Below are 23,191 nucleotides of genomic sequence, written 5' to 3'. Positions count from 1 at the left end.
TATCTTCCACAAGTATACCAATGCGGATACCAATTAATCTTTGATAGGGAATTTTACAAGGTATGGCGTTTGTCGAAAACAAGACAATTAAGATATGAATCGCGGAGTGAACATAACTTATAAATGGCAAGGTCGTCACACCTGATACGCACCTGTCCTTGTTCCCAAAGTCTGTCATAACAAGGTATATTTAGCCATAGAGGCCAGCGATCTCTCTCACTTTTTGCTTGTCATCATGCCGGGGCAGAGTTCGGGCAGGGTCGCCATATTGGCGACCATGCTTGGTCTTGTGTCTTGTATCAATGGGCAGACTGTGAATTGTTCCCAACCTGCTGATAAAACTAGCACCGTGTTCGATTTCTCCATCAGGGATATCCACAAGCAAAAGACAATTAATTTGTCTCAATATCGCGGGAAAGTCCTGCTGGTGGTCAACGTAGCGACCTACTGAGGCAAGACTCCCCAGTACTATGGTCTGAATGCACTACAGAACGACTACGGGGCCCGGGGATTACAGGTCCTAGGGGTACCGTGTAACCAGTTCCACCAGGTAACAGTTATATTTCAGCATTCAGCTTATCACAGATACTGTAAACCAACTTATATCTGCGTGCAATTATTTACGAGATCATTTCATATTTCACGGGAAATTATAAATAGCAAAAATAAATGGGCCACGATTTTTTTTAAAATTCAATAAGTAGAATCAAAGATCGCGAAATCAAAGGCGTGAAAACATGCAGTAGGATGATGTTATTTTAATATGTATTATAAGAAAAATAATTGTAAAGGAATCTTGTTTAATCAAAATTTTGCTACTTCAACGGTAATGCTTAAACATATATTTTTTGGACATGTAATTATAATTTATATTAATAATACGCGAAAGAAAGAAAAATAATAGAGAAAATCAAGGATTATAAGAGTTCATGTCGACTGCAATGATACCATGGAAGTTATGCACCATTAGTAAAGTTTTATGATACCATGGAAGTTATGCACCATTAGTAAAGTTTTATGCTATTTTGTGTCACTATGAAAAAACATGTTTGTTTTTTCAAACACTGTTATGATCTTAATTATTTCGAAAGAATAATATGTTTATCGCGTATTATTAATCACTAGCCAGAGAGCTTGAACGTGAATTCAAATATTTCGCGTATAATATATAAAACGCGAAATGAACGCAATGTTGATGTTGTCTGTTTCCTCTTCGCCAATTGTAACGATGACGCAGACTATTGAATACGTAAAAATAATGTAGTTTACCATATAGTTAAGGACCAGCCTTCAGAAAGTCGGCATCTGGTCAGTTCACTATCAAACGAAAGATAACATCTATTTCCTGTAACGCCATCAGGACATTTCCCAGCCAGACACGCAACGTGTCAATATCTGTTTGATTTCCAACAATATCTCCACGTAAAACTTTTAATCAATTCATTATCGTTGCAATTAACAATAGTTTATAATATAGATTGATGTGGGCAACATGACATTATTGTTATCGATAAATCAAATGACGTATGAAGTATATCTAATCTTTCAAAGTGAAACGGACCGCAAAGCCGATTAGTTAAATTAAAAAAAGCATGCTACATGTACCATTATAATTGCACCTCTAGTCCCATATTCGAAACCCAAGTAGAGTAGTTTGCCAGACACCGATGGTAGGTCGGTAGATTTCCATCTGGTACTTACCTTTCCTTCCACTAATACGATATTGCACTACATTTAATCACCTGCATTGTTAATTGGATGATACACCAGAAATAAATGTTGACAAATATGATGAAATGAGGGAATAAAGAATATTTTTATGAGAGTCTATGGAATAACAGTGAAGTAATCGTACTAAAAAACAAAAGGCATTTGTATAACAAGAAAAAAATTCTATTCATAGCTATCAGAAAAAAGTACAAGGTAATGGCGTTAATACCGGAAAATTGAAAGAAATGCTGGATGAACCTTACATCTATAATTCAGACTATTTGCAGAAACACAAGTTCTATAATTATCGTTATCACAACTAAACTTTACCCCGGTAATGAATGATGTATTTCAATGTCTATATTTGCTTGAATGTGTATTTGAATTATATTCTTTCTAGGAAGAGCCCGGATGGAACGGTACCGAGATCATGAACGGTATCATGTACGTCCGTCCTGGAAACGGTTTCCGTCCCAACTTCCCTCTCACCGAGAAGGTCGACGTCAACGGAGCTCGCCAGCATCCTTTGTATGTTTACCTCAAGGTACGACACTTCCGATTTGGGGACATATGGACATTTTTTCGGATTTTAATCCACAAAACAGTTTATGAAATAACGTTGACGACTTCAGGTTATATAGACCAAAGCTGCGGTAGTGAAAATGGTTTTTTTTTTCGAAAGGGCATATGTAAGAAAGAATTAATTTACTTTTTAGTAGTACATTATCATTATGAAATTTTGTTTTTGTGATTTCAGGAATTCTGTCCTCCTATAGACCAATTCTTCCGAATGTTCACGGAGGCAGAACCACTCGCTATCAATGACGTCCACTGGAACTTCGAGAAGTTCTTACTTGGACGAGATGGTCGAATCGTAAGCAGATACCACCCAAAGGTTCTCCCAACAGAGATCCGGAATGATATCGAAAGAGAGCTGAACAAATCTCCTCCTACCAATGTCGCTACACCTAGCGGCGTCATTATTGGATAAAATGATAGTGTTTTGTTTGAAAACATTACCTTATGTCATATAAAAATATGAACTTTACGTTTGAATCATTTTCCCAATGTCACGTCATTTACAATAACTTAGGTGACTGATGCAATTGTGCCTGTGATTCGTCATCACGTGATACACATATGACGCAGACGTTGTCAACAGCAACAAGCTGCCGACGTCTGCTGATGGGTGCTGAAAGAAAAGGGCTATTTAGTGCATTCAGCCCCTGATTGAGGCATCCCTTGGACCGCATGGTGACGAGTCATTAGCATATTAGGTCACATATGTGTCAAACAATAAAATACACAAAAAACTACATTAATCTGAGTTGTTTTCACTAAACAGTAATTACGGTAACGTAATGTTATTTTCGCGGGTCAATAATTTGGCCATTTCGACTTTCTATAAATGCATTAATTTCAACTAATCAAGCAACCAGGAGTATCAGGTACGAATCAGGAGTTTATTTAATGTACACATTTTTTATAATAGTCAATGGATCACATTTCGAGACCATGTTATCCATGTTTCACGATTTTGAAAAAAAATATCGTCCATGCGAAAATAACCAACTACACTAGATTATCAATAATTCCTAAGAATAAATATATTTCCGTTCTGGCTACTCCTCAATTTCATGTCTAAGTAGTCTACCAATCGTAGGATTTGGATCATCATTTCAAAATTAAAGCATGTTAGTAATGATATTGTATACTAGCTGGATATAGTAAGGAGACTTTCTCTATGTATCGTTTTCAATGGAAACAGCGTGTGATGAACTCAATTGCAGTTGCTATGGTTAAGGCTCGGGTCGTTTCAAAATTTGAAAATCAATTAATTCTAGTTTGATTAAAATGATAGACAACATCCAGTTGTTTGGGAACCTTTATCTAAATGACAATTTCTAATTTGTTACAAGTCAAAATCAAAGTCATATGTGCGGCATTAAAGCTTTAAAAAAGTATTATATGAGCAGCGCTAAGAATTAACTGATTATAATTTATCATTTTGTGTACATTATTAAGAAAAGAGATGTATTTGTTCTAGTAATGATTTTATTTCTGAACTTTGAAATATTAGAGTACAATATAAAATGAAAATTATTAATAGTAATAAAAGCAATAGTTATCACAAATTAGTGAAATAATAAATTTGGTGAATACAAGCTAAAATATTTTTACATATTGGACAAATAACATACATTGATTGATATTTAGTCAAACGACTATGGCATCTGGTATAAAATACCACGCACATACAAAGATGTGTCCAGCGAAGAGCTGAATGCACTAAATAGCTCCCGCTAAACCCATCTTTCTGCAGACGTCTGCAGCTTGTTGCTGTTGACAACGTCTACGTCATATACGTATGTCACGTAGTTTTAAAATAACAAATGTCATTGGTCATCTATTAACAAAATATAACAATATATAAACAAAATAAAGAAGCAATAGTAAGATTCATGAATTCACAATGAGGAGAAATACAGGTTTTTGTAAAGGATTTGTAATATTTTTCAATAAATCTGATAAATGAACGAGTATAATTTTAAAAGGCTTGAGAATTGCGGGCATATTCGACTTTAGAAACTATTCAAAAATTGTGGTTTCAACTTTGATTTATGATTAATTTTTTAATAAATATCTCAATTTTGAAAATAAATGCCGTAGGTACTGTAAACAAGTATGCTGAATAGAGTGGTTGGTAAAATGTTCCGGTCTTTGCGAGATATTCCACCATATCTAAGATTATTCCGAATCGAACCTGAATATTAAAGTTGAATTAAGTATTTATCTAGTTCACCAATATAGTGATGGTAGAGTTTCACTGATAATTTTCTTTGAACTTGCCTGAGAAATTCCAATTTACCCACAGTTTTCAACAACATGTCAACTTATCCAACAAGAGCATCGGCGTGATTTTGAAGTGTATTGACGATGTCAGCTCGAATATCCCCAGGTTCTACTGTCGGATGGTAGCGACTCACTATCCGTCCGTCACGACCAACTAGGAACTTCTCGAAATTCCAGTGGACATCGTTAACGGCCAGCGGGGCATAGTGACTGAAGCTACGGTAGAATTCGTCGATAGGTGGACAAAATTCCTATAATAACGAGAGAATTTATCACGGACCAGTATATCAAAAATATTTGAAAGTTTAAAATCAAAGCATGCTGACATGATACGGAAACGATACCCTTAACTCCAGATTTAATGAACTAGAATATAAACTACAATACTACAACAAGATGTGAGCAGATGTTTCAGAAATACTGAGCGTTTTGCTTCATTTATGATAGCCGCCATGACAACTTCTGGTTTGATCTAAAAGAATTGCTTATTCTATAACAATATAAGACGTTCAAAACGAAACCATTTGGACTGCTCAACGTGACGCTACCAAAACATTTTTATCATGTCCAGACATTTATTAATCAGATCACATTAAGGAGGTGTACCATTTTGAGTACTTAAAAGTGCTGAAACACAGGACTGGACCTGGTATGCTCCAAAGCTCTCTATTTACAAATATATGCACTGCTGACGAGTAAACAAATCATGAAAAATTGAAACTGGAAGCGTCTACTTGTGGAATCTTTAAAAAGAAAAATCTGGATCCAAGATTTTGTTAGAAAATTTTAACAGGTATTAACGTCTAGTTAATTTTTATTGGTTTGTCCTTATTTATTATAGCACTTAAATAATGAAAAACAAATAATTACAGTCAATTCGCCTAAAACAAATTTTCAGGAAAGTAGTATTCTAATAACCATTAAAAGTCAGATAATATTATACAAACCTTAAGGTATTCATAGAGCGGATGTTGATTTGCCCCATTGACGTCAATCTTCTCCGTCATGTTGAAGTGTGGGAGAAATCCGTCACCTGGCCGGACATACTGAATACCGTTCATTATTTCGGTACCATTATCACCGGGCTCCTCCTGAAAAGGGACAGAACGAAGTTTTATTGCCTATCTCGAAAAACATTCTGCGGTTGATTTGTAAAAAAGATACTATGGAGAAATAATAAAAGATTATTTATTGATACGTTAGCACCCGGAAAATAAATATAATAAATAGTTGAATTTACGTCATTCAAACGGTTTTTTTTTCATCACATGCATCCGCATATCACATACCTCAACAAGGAAAATAATCTCATCTTACATCTCGACGCGCAGTGTATATTATTTACAATATTCCGGACATAAGATTATATTACAGGTATTATGAAAATAAAATGACTTCTAATTTCATTCAAATAATATACATGTATGGTATTCCGCCAGTAAAAATGTGGAATCGAGCAAATAATATCTATGCTTTATTGGATAATTCATAAATAATTACAAAATTACAATATATATGTCTTCTTGATTTTTCTAATATAATGATTAATATATATTTTTGCATTAAAACGTTATTTTTTAATATTTACTTCCTATATTTATCCCTACTATTTCTGGGACAATGTCACCACTCAAAGACCCGCTCCAGCAAGATCATGAACACGTAGTTCTGGCGTTGTCTACCAACATCACGAAACTCAAAACTACGCCAAAACTAAATCTAGGACTTTTCGTTATCCATAAAAAATTATGAATAACGAAAAATTCCTAGATTTAGTTTTGCATGAGTTCAACCTCAAACAGCCACAACGAAATAAACTTGTCTTTTTCTGTATTACATCAAGATAGCAAAATTGGAGAATCTAAGGTGGTAGACTGAGAAGCAAGAAGAGACATAGCAAATGTGGCAGCTTCTAGTGCTTTTGATGACTCGCCAGAGAAGAAAAGAGAAGAAAAGATTACGTTATTTTAACACCTACCTTGTTGAACTGGTTACATGGAACACCAATGACGTGCAGTCCATCGTCCCCTAGCTCGTCTTGTAGTGCATTCAGGCCGAAGTACTGAGGTGTCTTACCTCAGTAAGTGGCTGTGTTTACGAACAACAGGACCTTGTTATGGTAATAGGACCAGTCGATCGGCTGGTAACCATCACCATCAATCCTCCTGATGGAGTAGTCGTACACAGTACTTCTGTTCTGTGGAGGTTGGGTGCAGACCGCTGTCTGTCCGCTAACAGAAGTCAGAAGACCAAACATGGCCGCCATTATGGCGACCCCGCCAGAACTCTGTCCCGGCATGATGGTACTTCTGCGATTGAAAGTAAGCGCTGCGATGTGGCCTTATAAATGTTTCCTTTTGAACTTATGGTACTCGTAATCTAAACATTTTGTCATCCTGTTGTTTCACATCCATTGCGGTTTTTTTAGATAAAACTGCAAAGACACAAGGGCATACTGAAAAAATGGTGACAGATTATGTTTCAGCTACACTAATGGTGTGTTGACCACAGTGCATGTGAATTACGCTGACTGTTGTTTGATTAAAATGCATAAAAATATGTTTCCTTGTCTTATCATAGAGTAATCTAATTATAGTCAACCAATGTGAATTTGCAGAGTTTAAAGTAGACGCATTACAAAAAAACACAAACATACAAACACTGCAGTTTCGGTGCATTTAAAAGCGGATGACATCATAACAAGTGGTTCATTTGCAGGAGATCCATCATGCCGGGACAGAGTTCTGGCGGGGTCGCCATTTTGGCGACCGTGTTTGGTTTCCTGTCCGCTGTGAGCGGCCAACGCGTGATCTGTACACAGCCTTCAAACTCGTCGGCTTCTGTGTACGATTTTTTCATACGAAATATCTACCAGAATGAGACGATTAATCTGTCGAAGTACCGCGGCAAAGTCCTGCTGGTGGTCAACGTGGCGACCTACTGAGGCCTAGCGCACCAGTATGTCGGTCTTAATGCACTACAACAAGATTTCGAGGCCCGAGGACTACAGGTTCTTGGAGTGCCATGCAATCAATTTGGTGGGGTGAGTAATCCTAATGAAAATATATGATTATGTGATATTTAATTCCATATTAAAATCGCAGAATTTGCCATGCTTTTTACTTAAAGATGCTCCATCGCCGACAGCCCATAAACGATACTTATATGTGTCCAATTAAGACAAATATACATTCATTTAAAATTATTCATTTTGCTTTTGTCTGCTCCTGTTTTTGATAGGCAAAAATACCATTTGTCAGCGGTGGAGCATTTTTAAAAGTATTTGGAGGTTTTTTTAAATGACAATCGGCAATGCATTGCTGTTTCAAAACGTTACGTTGCATTTATTGAAATTCGTTTAACATAAAATGCTTTTTGTATGACATGAAATTGCCCGGCATAAGCTCTGTACTGTGAAAAATGGGGGTATGCGGTTTCTCGTTCCGACTTCAAAATAAATTAATATATCAAATATTATCTTTTGAATAGAGATGAAACTAAATATCAGTTTTACTATGATGTAGTTGCAGCCCGGATGGAATGGTTCGGAAATCATGAAAAGTGTCGTCCATGTTCGGCCTGGTTTTGGATTCCAGCCACGATTCCCACACCTCGAGAACATCGACGTGAATGGCTATCTTCAGCATCCTCTTTATGCCTACCTAAAGGTTTGTTCTTTGATATGATAAAACTATAGTTTTATTAGTTTTATTACTATGGATATGACATAAATTTCGGTTAGACTTGACATGTTTACATGCAGGAACGTTAAGTTTAGTATAGGCAAACATGTGTATATTCGCCTAAAATAAAGCAATAACTTATGGAAGAGTAGAGTGTAATAAAGGTGTCCAGACTTATTCATGCGGTTATGAAATTAATCAAAATAAAATTTTTAAAATGTGATTACTAGTATTGGAGTAACGTTTCCTTGAATGCACAGCGAATAGTTTAGTCGGGAGAGCAATGTACTGTGTTATGAGTTCAGTTTACGAACTACAATTATAAATGCTAAATCCTTTCCATCATTCGTTTTTTTTCTTCAGAAATATTGTCCTCCAATCCACCACGAGTTTCATGACAGGCTGTTCTACGACCCCATTTCCATCTATGATGTTCACTGGAACTTTGAGAAGTTTTTGGTGGGGAGTGACGGGAAGATCGTCAGTCGCTACCACCCTAATACTCAGCCAATTGAGATCCGGACCGACATCGAAAGGGAACTCATTAAACATATGTCAGGTGCTCCTGTTGGATAAACTCATTACAATTCTAATATCATCTTCATACTTCATTTGTGTCTTAGCTAACGTGCCCTTAGCGCGGCTAGTTTAGTATATTCAATTTCCAGCGCCTTTAAACTTTTTCGTGGAAAAAATGCAATAATGACATCATGCATTAGACCCAAATATTTACAGAAACGGGCATTACAAAAAGAATATACTGTATAGCCAGTCATTTTAAATATAAAGAACTTGATGAATTATATTAACAGTTAAAGCTAAATCGCGAAATTTTGATTAGCTAAAATTTAATTTTTTAGTTTTAGAAAAATAGCAGAAAATTTGGCCCGCGAAATTAACTGGCTACACGGTAATACTCCTAAAATAAAAGTAACTTGTAATTATTTTAAAAGCTTTTTTGTTGTCCGAAAACGCTATGTATTTGAAATTATCTAATTCATCATTTTCAAAAAAGATGAAAAAAAAATTGTTTGACCTGATACTGGTTTATAGGTTCCCACGATATTTTCGACATTAAAACATATTTTTTCGTAATATTCCTCATTTAAACCTTCATCGATCAAACATCATACTTTTAAGCAAAGTAATATAAGTAAGTTTATATGTTTTTGTATATTTCTAACTGATTGTTTCATCACCTGTCGTCCATTTATGACGTAGAGGTCGTCAACAGCAACCAGCTGCCGAATTCTGCTGATGGGTGTCGATATCACGTGGTCGTTAGTGCATTAGGTCACGTGATAAACACACTCTGAATGTCCGTGATGATCAATCAATGATGTAAAGTACAAGACAAAACAATAAAAAAAAGAAACTTATTATCATCGTTTTTATTCATTTCGACATTTTTTTATTCATTGACATTACGAGGGCCAAAATTTCTATTGTAGAGGTCAAAAAATTAAGATTAGACTAGAAGTCAGACTTGAATTTATAACATTTCCATAAAATTTTAAAAGAGTTTTAAATTACAGACGATTAAACGACATGGAGATGCACGTTCATTCCAATTGACCATTGGGTTAAGATTATCAACTTGGCCTCGATTTCTCGAAACAAACTTATGTCAAAAACTGACTAAAGTCAAAAATTGTAATATAAGTTACATAAGGGAAGAAACTTATGTTTGACCTAAGTCTGCGTTTTCGTTTCGAGAAATCGAAGCCAGGTACTACAAATTATTACATTATCAAAGTTGATATTCATTTGGCCTTTGGCATAAAGGTTACATAGGATCTAATCGCTTCGAAATGCAAATAAACGTTTGCAGTTGGGTTTTTTCAATGGAGTTATCTCCCGTACACAGTTTATTAGACAAAGACAAGGGCAAAAGAAAGTCATAGCATAACTTGAGTTATTATACCTTCCGTAAATCAGGCATGTCGGGATGTAGGTAGAAAATAGAATACTAATCAGAATTTTATAAAGTTAGTTTTACAAGAAATCATTAAATCTTGAATTGAAAATTGCCGTGAAAGTGTGATTAAGCTAACTAACAACACGCCTAGATAAAATAGAGCCATCGCCTAGCAATGAATATTGCATTGCATTGATAACTTTCGCGTCGCTATCATTTTATGTAACTTTAATTAGAATGTCCTTTCAGGGATGTGTCATTCATTAATGAATATCTTTACATTATCTCCAAAATTGACCTTTTGTGGTTTTGGTTTTGCTCGGGAAAATTATACAAATATGTTCGTCATTGGTCGCCTTAGAAATATTACTGTCACAAATCAAGTTTTTTGTCACACCACACATTGTAATCGACGCAGGGTGTCTCCAAGTAAAATTATAAAATTGTAAAATTTCGGTTACATTCTTTAACGAGGCATAATTATTCTACATTATTAGATATTATCTGAAAAGCTTAACCTATTATTTTAAAGCAACAGTTACAGTTATTATGCAATAGCAAGATCCCCAATAAAAAAACAAGCAGTTTCTCGAATTTAATGAATCTGTGATTGTGCTTTAACATTGATTTAATTCTATGACTGTACGACACTAACATGTACAAATACCTGCATAAGATATAGTTTAGAAATGTAATGATAACTATGTAGTGATTCACAATTTGAAGGGTGTAAAGTAAGTTGGGATATATTAGGAATAGGATAGATTACGATTGCTTATAGTAATATGTTAAAGTCACGGGCCTAATACATATCTGGCTTCTGTGATGTTTGACGTTGCACCAAAAAAAATGTAGGATTCCTTTGGTGAATCAATATTTACAATGTACATTCAATATGCACCTTTGAAATGTGGTGTAGTATTAGTAAACTACTGTGTCTAACTTTTGGCGACGAAGATGAAAAATGAAAGATAAAACACCCAGGGATATGGAAATTGGTACATTTATTAATGCATTTTAAAAGTTTAGGAAATTAGCATATGTGTAATATTCACAGTAGGCTAACAACTTAGTTTACACTTATCTTTTAAAAGTAAAATCCGGTTAATAAATTCTGTGTTGTAACTGATATTTAAAGCATCATGCATGTTTGTATATGTTTTTTAATGATGTTCACAGCTGAATTCATTAAAACTAAAGTGATTTGTCTCGACCTGAGAACAAAACTAGAGCCCCCGTCGTTGTAAAGATATAAACGCTTACCAGATTGGACATACAGTTGATATGAAGCCCATCCGGAAGGAAGATAAATAGAATGGCGCCCGTTAGGGCGCCATGAATATTTATCTTTCGGACGGATGGGCTTCATATCAACTGTATGTCCAATCTGGTAACAGTTTATTACTTATATTTCCATTACGATCATTCGAATTCAAAACTACACACGTATATCCTTTAAATTTCCCGCTTGCGCTAGTGTTGACGTCACCAAGTTCAATAGACGGAACAGCAATAGCATCAACTTCTGAATATAGTTCAACACAAAACGGTTTGAAACAAGCGAACAAATGAAAATTATGCGATGACGTTTTTTTTTATACAAGTGATTTTGTCAACACGATAATACTATTAGATTTCATAGACTACACAACTTTAAAACCACTTTTGAAATTATTTGACCGTTATGTATAGGCGTAAGTATACATTGAATACATTGTCAGTGACGCGGCGGAAACGTTAGATATTCATACGCTTGACCAGATTGGAGTTCATAGCCAGATATTGCCCATCTGATTTAACATAGATTAAACGGGAAACTGAAAGTAGAATGGAAATAAAGATATAAACGCTCAACTCCAAAATGCGTTGTAAATGGAGGCGTTGAAACGTCATTTAGGAAGAAATAAATATAGAATTAAAGGTTCAAAATTTAGTCGTCTTTTAGGAATATTACCTAAGGTGCTGAATCTGTTTTGTCTAAGACTTCTCAATGATGTTAAGGTCATCATACACGTACAATGTATCCAAGTATGACTCGTCTGCCACATAAATATAACACATAGCTAATTTTTTCCTCTTGAATTTCTCAGTTATTGTAAGTACGGAACGTTTTGATGATTAATGGGGATCATGTCCAAAACATCAGAAAGGTCAAACAAATTATATCAGAGAGTATGTACTAATGCAAGTGCGACTACAACATTTTTTTATTTGAAAATCCTGCACGCATCTATGTCACTTGCACTTCCACTTTCGCTAGTTTGCTTTTAGGTTTTGAACCTTTTTTAAAAGATGTTTGTAGTCTAACATTTTTCACTGGTGACTAACATGAAACTTCCTTTTAATATAAATTTTATTTTATTTCGTTTCTTTTTCTGTACAGTAATTTACAAAAGCGTCAAGTATAAACTAGAAATAAATAGGAATTGGAAGTCCATTACCTCTCTCTGACGGGGCCAAATGACTCCCCGTTGTTTTTAACGCCACAAAACTTCTCTTTTTTTTCAAATCACTATAACCCTAAAAAGGTTTTCATCCCATCTCATCCCATCCCAGAAAAGCGTTCAATGTATGTGTTAGATTCCTCACTTCTTTATATTGCTTAGGGGACAAAAAGAAACATTCTTCAAAAATTGCCATATGCTGCTTTTTAAACGCCCATCCTAGCATTCATTTAACTAAACGGTGTCGGATGATATGTTCTGTCTACGATTGTTTTAAAGGACATAAGTTACAATCACAAACATATTATTTGGGTTTGATTATGATACCATGACCTTAATGGTGAAATCAACCTTTCGTAACTATTAAATTAATCGAAAAGAAAACTTTACTGCTCTAGAAAGTATATATTCAAACCCAAATACTGACCGATCCATTGCATTGCATCGGGTGTGAAACAACAGATCGTTTTGGTTGCGTAACACCGAGATAATTCTATCTCCTAGACCAAAGGAGACCAAAGTTCAACAAAAAAACTTTAAAAAGTTCTGCACCTACGCTTGCACTTGTTAAAACCAGGAAAACCATCATGCCTGCGCAGAGCTCCGGTGGGATTTTTGTTTTCGCTGCCACATTTTGCCTTTTTTGTTGCGCGATTGGTCTGGAAAATAATACCGATGCTGTTGGTGATGGCTCCGTTGTCTGTAACCAACCGGCAAACACCAGCAGCACCATATACGACTTTTCCTTAATGGACCTGTACCGCCAGAAGACCATCGATATGTCCGTTTTCCGCGGTAAAGTCCTGCTGGTGGTCAACGTGGCCACCTACTGAGGGTTAGCGCACCAGTACAACGGCCTGAATGCACTACAACGAGAGTACGGATCCTGGGGACTGCAGGTCCTGGCGGTGCCAAGCAACCAGTTTGACGGGGTAAGTGTGAGAACTCTGCAGATGACCGAGATATAGTTGTTTTTGTTGCATTTTGGTTTTTTTTCTCTTTTTCTATTTGGTTTGTTTTCATTTTAGTTTAATTTGTTTCCTTTAATTCTTTTGAAGCATCTTTAACCATATTTAAAAACAATTAAAAAATAACAAAACCCAAATATTGAATCTATGATTTTATAAAAAAAAAATATTATCAAGATGTTATCTAAAGGGATTGTAACTTAACGATTTTATGTGTCACCGTTCTGTCAATGTTCGTTTTATAAAACAGAATTTGTTGTCTTTATACCAATTTCTTTATTCTTGTATTCCAAAAAGCTTTATTTTTGAAACAACTTTTTTCTTATTGTTTTCTTAAAGGCTATATTTTTTCACTATAGATGCAACCTGGGAGGAATGGTACCGAGATTATGAACAGTATCAGATATGTTCGACCAGGATTTGGTTTTAAGCCCCTGTTTCAACACACAGAGTTGATAAATATAAACGGAGCACATCAGCATCCTCTCTATGTTTATCTGAAGGTAAGGTACATACACAGTCAGCCCGTGCCTAAATGTAAATATTGGTAAATGTAAATAACCATTATGTTTGTGGATACATTTATCACACTAACATTATTTGACTGTATATTCTATTGGTATTAAAATGTCGAAAAAAGTGATATTTTAAAAGTGTAACATAATTTATGTGACTCCTGTACTGTCTTCATCTTCAAAAAATAACCATATGTACATAAAAGATGGATAACTCTTGGTGTCCTGTTCGTGTAACAGAACATCATCGGTATCCCAGGGGTTGCTATCTCCGTCGGTATATACACCTGGGATATCGAGAATGGTTACAGAATGAATTATAGACGAAATGAAAAATTCTTAACAAAACCAAACTAGATTTCGAACGGAAGGGGATGATCAACTACCGATATATTCTGCGATATAATTTATTTATAAATTATAGTACGGTCGTATTCCTATTGTACAATATCGACCGATTATAACATCCGGATGATCACAATATAAAAAAATTATGTTTAAAGATGATTGTTGAATTGTTGCTGAATAGGAAAAAAAAATAACAACTGAGTGGTCAACTTTCCATTTTCCATTTTCTAAAATGTAGACGGCGGTTTCGTTTTACCGATTTTTAAATTCTGGTTTTTTGAAAATTCAATATATCCAAAGTACTTATCTTGTCGATAACAGTTTGTTGTTTGAAATTCATATGTGATATGAGTCAGTCTTCGAAATATTATTATTAGAAATAACGTCAACACAGTAAGACACTTCTATAGCGAATCTCTTTGGACCTAGAAAATTACTAATTATAACCGTAAGTCGTTAAACCTATATGTTACAAATACTTGTAAGATTTCAAGATTTTATTTGTTACTCTCAGACACATGAAAATGTGTTACATGAGGACATAATGATATATATGGACATATACATGACAAGATGGACACAAAATATACATGTACAAGGTATAAAAATACATAGAGTTATAATCGTATAATGTTTAAAGTAATTTCATTATCTTTCTGAGAAAAATTGCGAATTTGTTTAAAACTTGAATACTGCAGATATTCAATAGTCGTTCTAATTTTAAAAATGTAGGATATTTGGTGTAGTACTGAGCAAAATATGTTTCTCTAATAGCTTTTATTTCCCTTTTTTGACATTTGAAAAGATAGTGAAATTCATCTCCGATATCAACTTGACATAAATTACATATTCTATTTTCTTTTGGGATACCGAGCCATCGTCCAGTTTCAATAGGGAACTTTATATTTGAGGTACGAAATTTTGTAATAGTAATTCTGTTTTGTTCCGATAACTTTGTTAAATAACTTTCGAAAATAATTTCTTTTTAAATTTTGAATAAAACCGACCTTTGCACGAGAATTCTATGTCTGCGAACCATTTTTTGTACAAATGCGTCACTTAGACGTTGTGTAACTTCATGCTTATAAAAATTTGCATTCATAGGTATTTCATTATCAAATATATATGTAAATCCAGTATCATTAAAAATTTGTTTAACACGATCTAACCATTTAAACCGTATTTGTCCATTGCGACTTAAACTCGCCATTAGTCTATATAAAATATTACTTAATTTATTTTCATTTAACAAAAGGTTGTTCCAAAAATTTAACATTCTCAGCTTTACCTTTATTTCTAACGGATATCTTCCCAATTCACCATAAATCATATACCCAGGCGTGCTAGCCCTAACATTTAAAATTCTTTTGCAAAATTTAAGTTGGGTTTGTTCTAAAATCTTTAAATCTTCGTAACCCCAGATTTCTGACCCATATAACAGAATCGGTTCAACTAACGAGTCAAATAGCTTAAGTTGTAGATCTACTGGTATTGCCTGATTTCGGATTTTTTTAAAAATTGAAAATATAGATTTTTGTGCCTGTTCTATAAGCTTCTGTCTAGCCGCCACAAAATTTCCGTTAAATTTAAAAGTAATTCCGAGATATGTAAAGCAGTCTACAGTTTCCAATATTTCATTCTCGAGTATAAAGTTGTTTTGCCGTCTACACTTTCTCTTGCTAAATATCATTACTTTAGTTTTATTAACATTTACTTCTAGCTTCCACACTTTACAATATTCGCTGAAATTATTCAGTGCAGCATGCATACCTTCAACACTTTCTGCAAAAATAACAGTATCATCAGCATATAATAGTACAAATACTTCTAATAAAATACGTAATTCTCTGGTTATAATCTCATTAAGATTTTGGAGAGAAGTACTACCTTTAGATATCAAAAATTCCTCCAGATCATTAAGAAACACAGAAAACAAAAATGGAGAGAGATTTTCACCTTGGCGTACCCCAACTTGACAAGGGAAAAAGTCGGTGGTTTCCGAATGGAATTTCACACAGGATTTGATATTATCGTACATACTGTATATTATTTTTGAAACATTTACCCTTTATACCACTTTTTATCATTTTCTTCCAAAGTCCTGTTCGCCAGGTAGTATCGAACGCCTTACGAAAATCAACGAATGTGCAATAAAGTTTTTTTACCACTTAATGTATAAAGAGAAATTAAAGTATGCAAAATAAAAATGTTGTCCATGGTTGAGTGGTTTTTCCGAAACCCTGCTTGATTTTTAGATAGTAAACTAACAGTATCGGAGTATTTGTTAAGTCTGTTATTAATTATACGTGTAAATAGTTTTCCTAAACAGCTTATCAAAGTAATGGCTCTGTAATTATCGGGGTCATCCGGATTTCCTTTATTTTTATAAATGGGTTTGATCACGCCGATTGTCCAACTTTCTGGTATTAAACCAGTTTCAAATATAATATTAAATAATTTACAATACATTGACATTAATTCCGGAGACGAAAATTTGATATATTCATTTAAAATGTTGTCTACACCAGGCGCTTTACTATTTTTCAGCTGGTTAATAGCATTTTTAAGTTCATCTTCCGATATCATACTATTAAGTATAGCGTCATTCTCTTCGGGGATGACGTCATTATTTTGATTAGTTACGTCATTTTCATTATCATCGACAGTCTGATTTTCGTTTAATTTTCTAAAATACTGAAATAAAGTATCTATTGGAATTTCGCCAGTTTTTTTCTTACACTGTGAATTTTTATTTAGAGTATTCCAGAACAGTTTAGGGTTATTTTTAGAAATCTGGCGGAGTTCTTTTGCACATTTTTCTTTAAATTTTCTATGATTTACACGGATTCTTTTCCTATACTCTGTTCCTTTTTTATTCATTAGATTTTTAGTAAAAGTCGATTTAATACGTTTATATGTACTTTTAGCTCTGTTAAATTCAGTGCGAGCTGTTTTACATTCTTTATTGAACCATGGCTTGTCTTTACTTATTTTTGTATGTCGAGGTTTTTTAACTCCAAAAATATCTTTGGCTGAAGTAGTTAGCACAGAACATATACTTTTTACTACATTGTTAATTTGATCATTAGTAATCAAACCAGAATCCATTGATTGTAGTCCATTTAACGTGTTCTCTATATTACGGAGACTGTCCTGTTTTGTCTGAATAGCTTCAGAAAACAAATTTACTTTAGCCTGTTCCCATTTAACATTATCAGTATGTATACGAAATTGGTCATCTTCTGCTGATACCGGTACTGGAATATTTTGGCATGATTGTAAATTACAGGAAAATTCTATTGTTTTATGTACATCAGAGAATAAAGGGTCAAAATCACAAATTACGAAGTCAGACACTAATCGAAATGATTCTGGAGACATCAGCAGGTAATCAACGACACTAGTGTCTTTACAGGTTGTCACACCAACACATTTATCTCTGTAAATACGGCCGTTAGCAATAAATAAAGAACATCTTTTACATAATTCTAACAGTTTTGTACCATATCTATTAGGACGCGCCGTGTCTTCACTATACCTGGTAAGACTTATATTTTGACTTGTAAGTTTTTCACATGCATATACATTTTCAACATCACCTTGGTCATTAATATCAAGGATATTATGTAAGTTTTCATCTGGAACAATGTAGTCTGGTAAAGTAGCAGTTCTAGCATTAAAATCACCCACTACGAAAATATTTTGTTTTGTATTACAAAAAATATAAGTTCATCCTCGATTTCTTGGAAGGCATCTTCGGATGAGTACTTACTATATTCGGGAGGAACATAAACACAACCAATTAAAATATTGGGATTTTCCTTCGATACATCATATGTTATTTCACACCATTGTACGAATTCTGATTTGGACTTGTGAAATGTAAGAACTTTCGATATTTTTTTCTTGTATATTATTATTATCCCCCCTGATCTACGTTTGAATTTTTTTCTATGTTTTATATAATAATCATATTCGCCTGGAATCTCAAATTCATCAAACTCGTCTGTTTTGGTTTCTACACATATAAAAATATCGTATTTTCTGATTAGAGACACAAAATCCGGATTCAGAAGTTTATTTTTAAGTCCACACACATTCAGGAACCCAACGTCAACACTGCATGTGTCTGAGTGCCTGTCCTAGTGCTGCTCACGTGTGTTACGGTCGCGTGCACGAGTGTCTCGCGGGTCCGGATGAAGGTTGTCTGGTCGACGCTCGTCGTTGTATGGAGGCACATACGCGACATCGTTGATGTACAGAGTGTCGTACACGAGTTTCGCTCTCTCATTCCTCCGTTTAGCCTCTTTCATTTTGGGAATGAGGGCAGACCGGCGGGCAGCTATTTCACTCGGGTATTGTTGAAAGATTGAGATGTGGGGCTTGTCTCTCAGTTTTCTTGGTACCGCTTCAAGAACCTTTTCGCGATCACTGTAGCGCGTGAAGCGTGCAATAATCCCGCGGGGCTTGTTGTCTCTCCGTGGCCGTAGTCGGTGAACATTTTGGAATGCGATTGACTCTGTGTTTATGTCCAGCTCATTTTGTATGAATTGTTTCAAAACCGTTTCTGTGTTTTCGTCATTGTCACTGTTTTCCATTGGGATCCCATTAAAAATCAGATTGTATTTCATTGTGTGTGTTTGTAATTTCAGAAAATCTTCTTTGATCTGCATGTTTTCATCTTCCAAATGTTTGTTTACATTTTCTAATGTATGTACACGTTCCTCGATTTCGTAGTGGTGATTTTCCTGTTTGTTTATAACCGTGTCGTGTCTGTTCACTTTGTCTTTAATCATTTCGATATCCTGTTTTAATTCGTTTATTGTTTTTTCAAAGCTCTCTACTTTCTGATTTATTTGCTCGAGGAGGTCAAGTTTTGACAATTTGTCTATGATGAAAGCGTCCATTTTTTCCATTTTATTGCTCATGATTTGAAAGTTTGTGAATATCATTTGCATTGCGATGTTAGGCACTGCAGGAGGAGGAGGAGACGGTGGGTATGCATACTGAGGGGGCGGTGGCAGTGGAAATTGTCCAATAAATTGGCCCTGTGGTAGGGACTGTCCCTCTGGTGTGGTAAACATATGTGTACTGGGCACGGGCGTGGATTCGGTATTAGACGGGCTACATATAGGTGTCGATACGGGCGGGGACGTTGCTATAGGGCTACCAGTTATCAATGTGGGTATTGGAGATGAAAGCGATAACATTGGTACCTGTGACTGTTGTTCGGTTTGGTCCGTAGCTTGTGTAGTAACAGGTGGGGAATTCGTAGTCGCCATCACCGGAGTACATGTACACGTTACGCACGTTTTGTTGGGTGGTGTCAGGCCTGTACGTCCAGTTTGTCCAGTTTTACTTAGTTTTCGCTTTCGCCGTCGTTGTCCACCCATTGCATTACAGAATTTCAGTAGTAAGAATATCAAGAGCCATTCAGAAGTTCTTTTTTGCACATTACGGAAACAAAACAATGTAAAATTCCACGAATTCAATAAAATTCAACAGGAGCTCACCTAACACCTGCCGTCCAACCTATATGTTACAAATACTTGTAAGACTCTTCACAGAGAATAAAAAGTACCATATAGCCGGTTAATGAGGTTGAAATATTCGAAAATTCATAATTAACTGAATTTAATCAAATTTTGTGGATATAATTTACGCGACCACTGCAATGTCAATCGAAAACACGAAAACAGTAATATGTTTAAATGTTCTTTTTTCAGAAATTCTGTCCTCCAATTCATAAAAGACTGCATAGTGACTTGACCTACGATCCTATATCTATCTACGATGTTCATTGGAATTACGAGAAGTTTCTGGTCGGTCGGGACGGCAGTGTCGTCAGTCGGTATTACCCGTATTTTGAACCAATTAACATAAGAGATGACATAGAGAGAGAACTGAACAAGCATTTAAATCTCGGGGATTAATGTCTAAGTTCAACACTTAATATTTGCCATAATTTTCATATTCATGAATCAAGAAGAGTTGTTTTATGTTATTAATCATCAAAAGTTACTAACATTTTGAGAATTACAATACATCGGTTTTAATTTCACAACGACAAAAAAAGAGTTAAAACGAATATTAGCAGTACTGCCAAAAATCATTATTTTTATGTCTGAAGTGCAGTAAAGAGATTGCACATGGTTAAAACCAAGAAGTCAAGTTCTGATCATATTTCACTTGGCATTTTTACGCTTATATTAGTTATCATAAAGTGACTTCTTCAGAAAAAATCTTAAGCTTCAGAACCTGACCTATTACGGTGCAAAAATTCTGTGTTTATGCAAATGCTTCCTACATGTTTTTCTGTATCTTTGAATCATTTTCTCATCTTAATTCATCAAACCATAGGGTTTTTAATAGATTACTGAAGAAAAATAGGAGGTCACATTTTTCGCCCGGTTAGGACACATATAACTTTTAATTTGTCAGAGGTCATAAATTCAGATTTTGAAGAGGATATAAAAAGATATAATCTTTAATCGACACAATAATGGATATATACATATATGTATATGAATAGCAAATAGGGAAGGCATGTGACGTTATTTGGAGGGAAAACCTGATAATTAAACAGATATCTAAAAAAATAACTTAATATGGGAAGTTATGTTACATGCAAATGGTCCTTTTTTATTTGTTTACCATCTAGCTTACGTTTGAGATTACAATAAATAACAATAATGAATGAAATTGTTTTCTCTTTGACCAACCCCCTGCAGTATCCAAGGTCTGTAATTATGATAAGAGGTTCAAATATGTATCGTTAGATTACAGCAAAACTTGATCATATTGAAAACACACTAAAATCGATTTTTCCATTCGCTAATTCCTACCCACACATTGCTAACTTAAACGATCCAGCTATCAAGCTCATGAATTATTTGTTACAGTCTTGTACATATCAAGGTTGTCTCCCTTTTATGGATCACTTTTATGGATCACACAATGTTAAAAAAATAATCAAAACATTGATTTGAATTTCCTCGAATTGTTTTCATGCTTCATTCGCCTATGATGTAGTGGTCGTCAACAGCAACCAGCTGCCGACTTCAACGGATGGATATCGATATCACGTTATCTTTTAGTGCATTCGGTCACGTGATATACAAACACAGCGGATGTGCATGATAATGATAGGATTTTGAATGATATTTGCAAAATAAAGTGATTTATACCTTATTGTTTTTCTTTTGTAATTATTCAGGTTGAAATTTAGTGTTCGGCTATCTGCAATGTAACAAGGTTTTAATGCCTTAGTAGCGAGTTATTGAAAAGTGATATTCCATTATGTATATTATTTACTTTCAACAATAAGAGTTACAAAAAAAACTCTTATACATATGTTATAATGCTTTATCGGTACAGAAATATGTTTTTCCTGACATTTTGGGGTTTTTTCTGGAACGTTGGAATGCTGGAATTTTTAAAACTCGAGACATTTCCACAGGTCACGTGATCACTTAAAGTATGTTTAATTAACATAAAGATTACATGAAATATTTCAGCGTCATGTGTGTGAGAAATAACAGGTTGTCGTTCTGGTTATAGATAAGGTTTACCCAGGAACCAAAGTACAAACATAAGAAAAACACATTAGCTGTCGATTTGACCTTGTAAGTATTTTAGCGGTCAAAACGTCAATGTCAGCATGGGTCTGGTAATTACAGTGGTCATGTATGGTTTTGTTACTTTGGTAAGAGGCCAGGAGCACTAGTGATGAGATAGTTCTATGGTCCCTTACCAGCCTACCAACACAGTGTATCATAGCTATTAACTACTTCTTAATTATCGTTTAAATGGGACATTTATACCTTTGATTACATAAAAATAATAATATACACACAAACAAATATAATAATAGAATTTCACTTAATAAGAGGATGGCGAAGAAGATAAGGTGTGGTTTAAGGCAAATGTGGTTCACTATGAGTTGTTTTTTTGGTTGTGTTATGATTTCCCTGCCAAGATGGTCATGCTTCAATGCAACTGTTCGGGAAATAATTAGATAATTACATCATGAAAGAGTAGATACCTTGTTAAATCCTAGTTATTTTCTCAAACATTACAGTCAAACAGCTTTCATTGCGAATGATTTTGGAAAAAAGGCATAAAAATAGAATGAAAATGCCCCACATTCTTACGATATGGAGAATGAAACCAATTTGAATTATTCCAAATATACAAGATCAAAACATGAGGTAAAAAGGTTTTATTAGTTTTCTGGGATGTACAAAGGATTTAACGACGACTGTAAGATTGTGAGCAAAAACGTCTATTGCTGGTTTTTTTTCGCTTCTCTTTGCATGTTCAATCCTAGCCTAACAAATATATCTCTTTAAAGGTCGGCAAGCTCAGTTTTGCGGAATAAGGCTCATCTTTTGGATGACAGAATATTTACTCAAAGTCTTTTAAAGAACATACTTTAACTTGTATTTTTAAAAAAGGGAGGTGTGGCCTTTATTTGTTTATCGCAACTAGGGATCATAAAAGACAAACATTCTGATGACGCCGCCACCCTTTTACAAATACTGTAACTCAACATGGTTTCGTGTGCGAATAAATATTGCGTATTTCGCGGTCAATTAGAGTTCCCGAAAATAGATCATCGCAAAAACATTTCCACTGAAGCTTTTGAGCAGTAAATCGCCGTAAAATTCTTTAGAAATGAATACGCGAAATTATGTCGCCGGGAAAATATAGTTTTCATAAATTACAACCATTTCTCGTAACCTTACATATT

The 23,191-nt window shown here is 34.6% G+C and overlaps 3 pseudogenes across 1 annotated transcript; 2 read left to right on the top strand and 1 right to left on the bottom strand.

The window, feature by feature from the left end:
* Positions 1-211: 211 nt before the first annotated feature.
* On the top strand, positions 212-9,625 carry LOC138322259 (uncharacterized; annotated as a pseudogene).
* LOC138321457 (glutathione peroxidase-like) lies at positions 3,748-6,895 on the bottom strand (annotated as a pseudogene). The gene is made up of 3 exons (XR_011208334.1): positions 6,542-6,895; positions 5,511-5,654; positions 3,748-4,814 (listed from the first exon to the last, which is right to left on the bottom strand). The product of XR_011208334.1 is annotated as a glutathione peroxidase-like (transcript).
* A 3,475-nt stretch (positions 9,626-13,100) lies between the features above and the next one.
* LOC138321454 (glutathione peroxidase-like) lies at positions 13,101-21,630 on the top strand (annotated as a pseudogene).
* The last annotated feature ends 1,561 nt before the right edge of the window (positions 21,631-23,191 follow it).

The sequence above is a fragment of the Argopecten irradians genome, chromosome 4 (assembly GCF_041381155.1).
Source record: "Argopecten irradians isolate NY chromosome 4, Ai_NY, whole genome shotgun sequence".
NCBI classification, from domain to species: Eukaryota; Metazoa; Mollusca; class Bivalvia; order Pectinida; family Pectinidae; genus Argopecten; species Argopecten irradians.
Note: the sequence above shows the minus strand (reverse complement) of the source record. Positions and strands in the feature narration are given on the sequence as shown.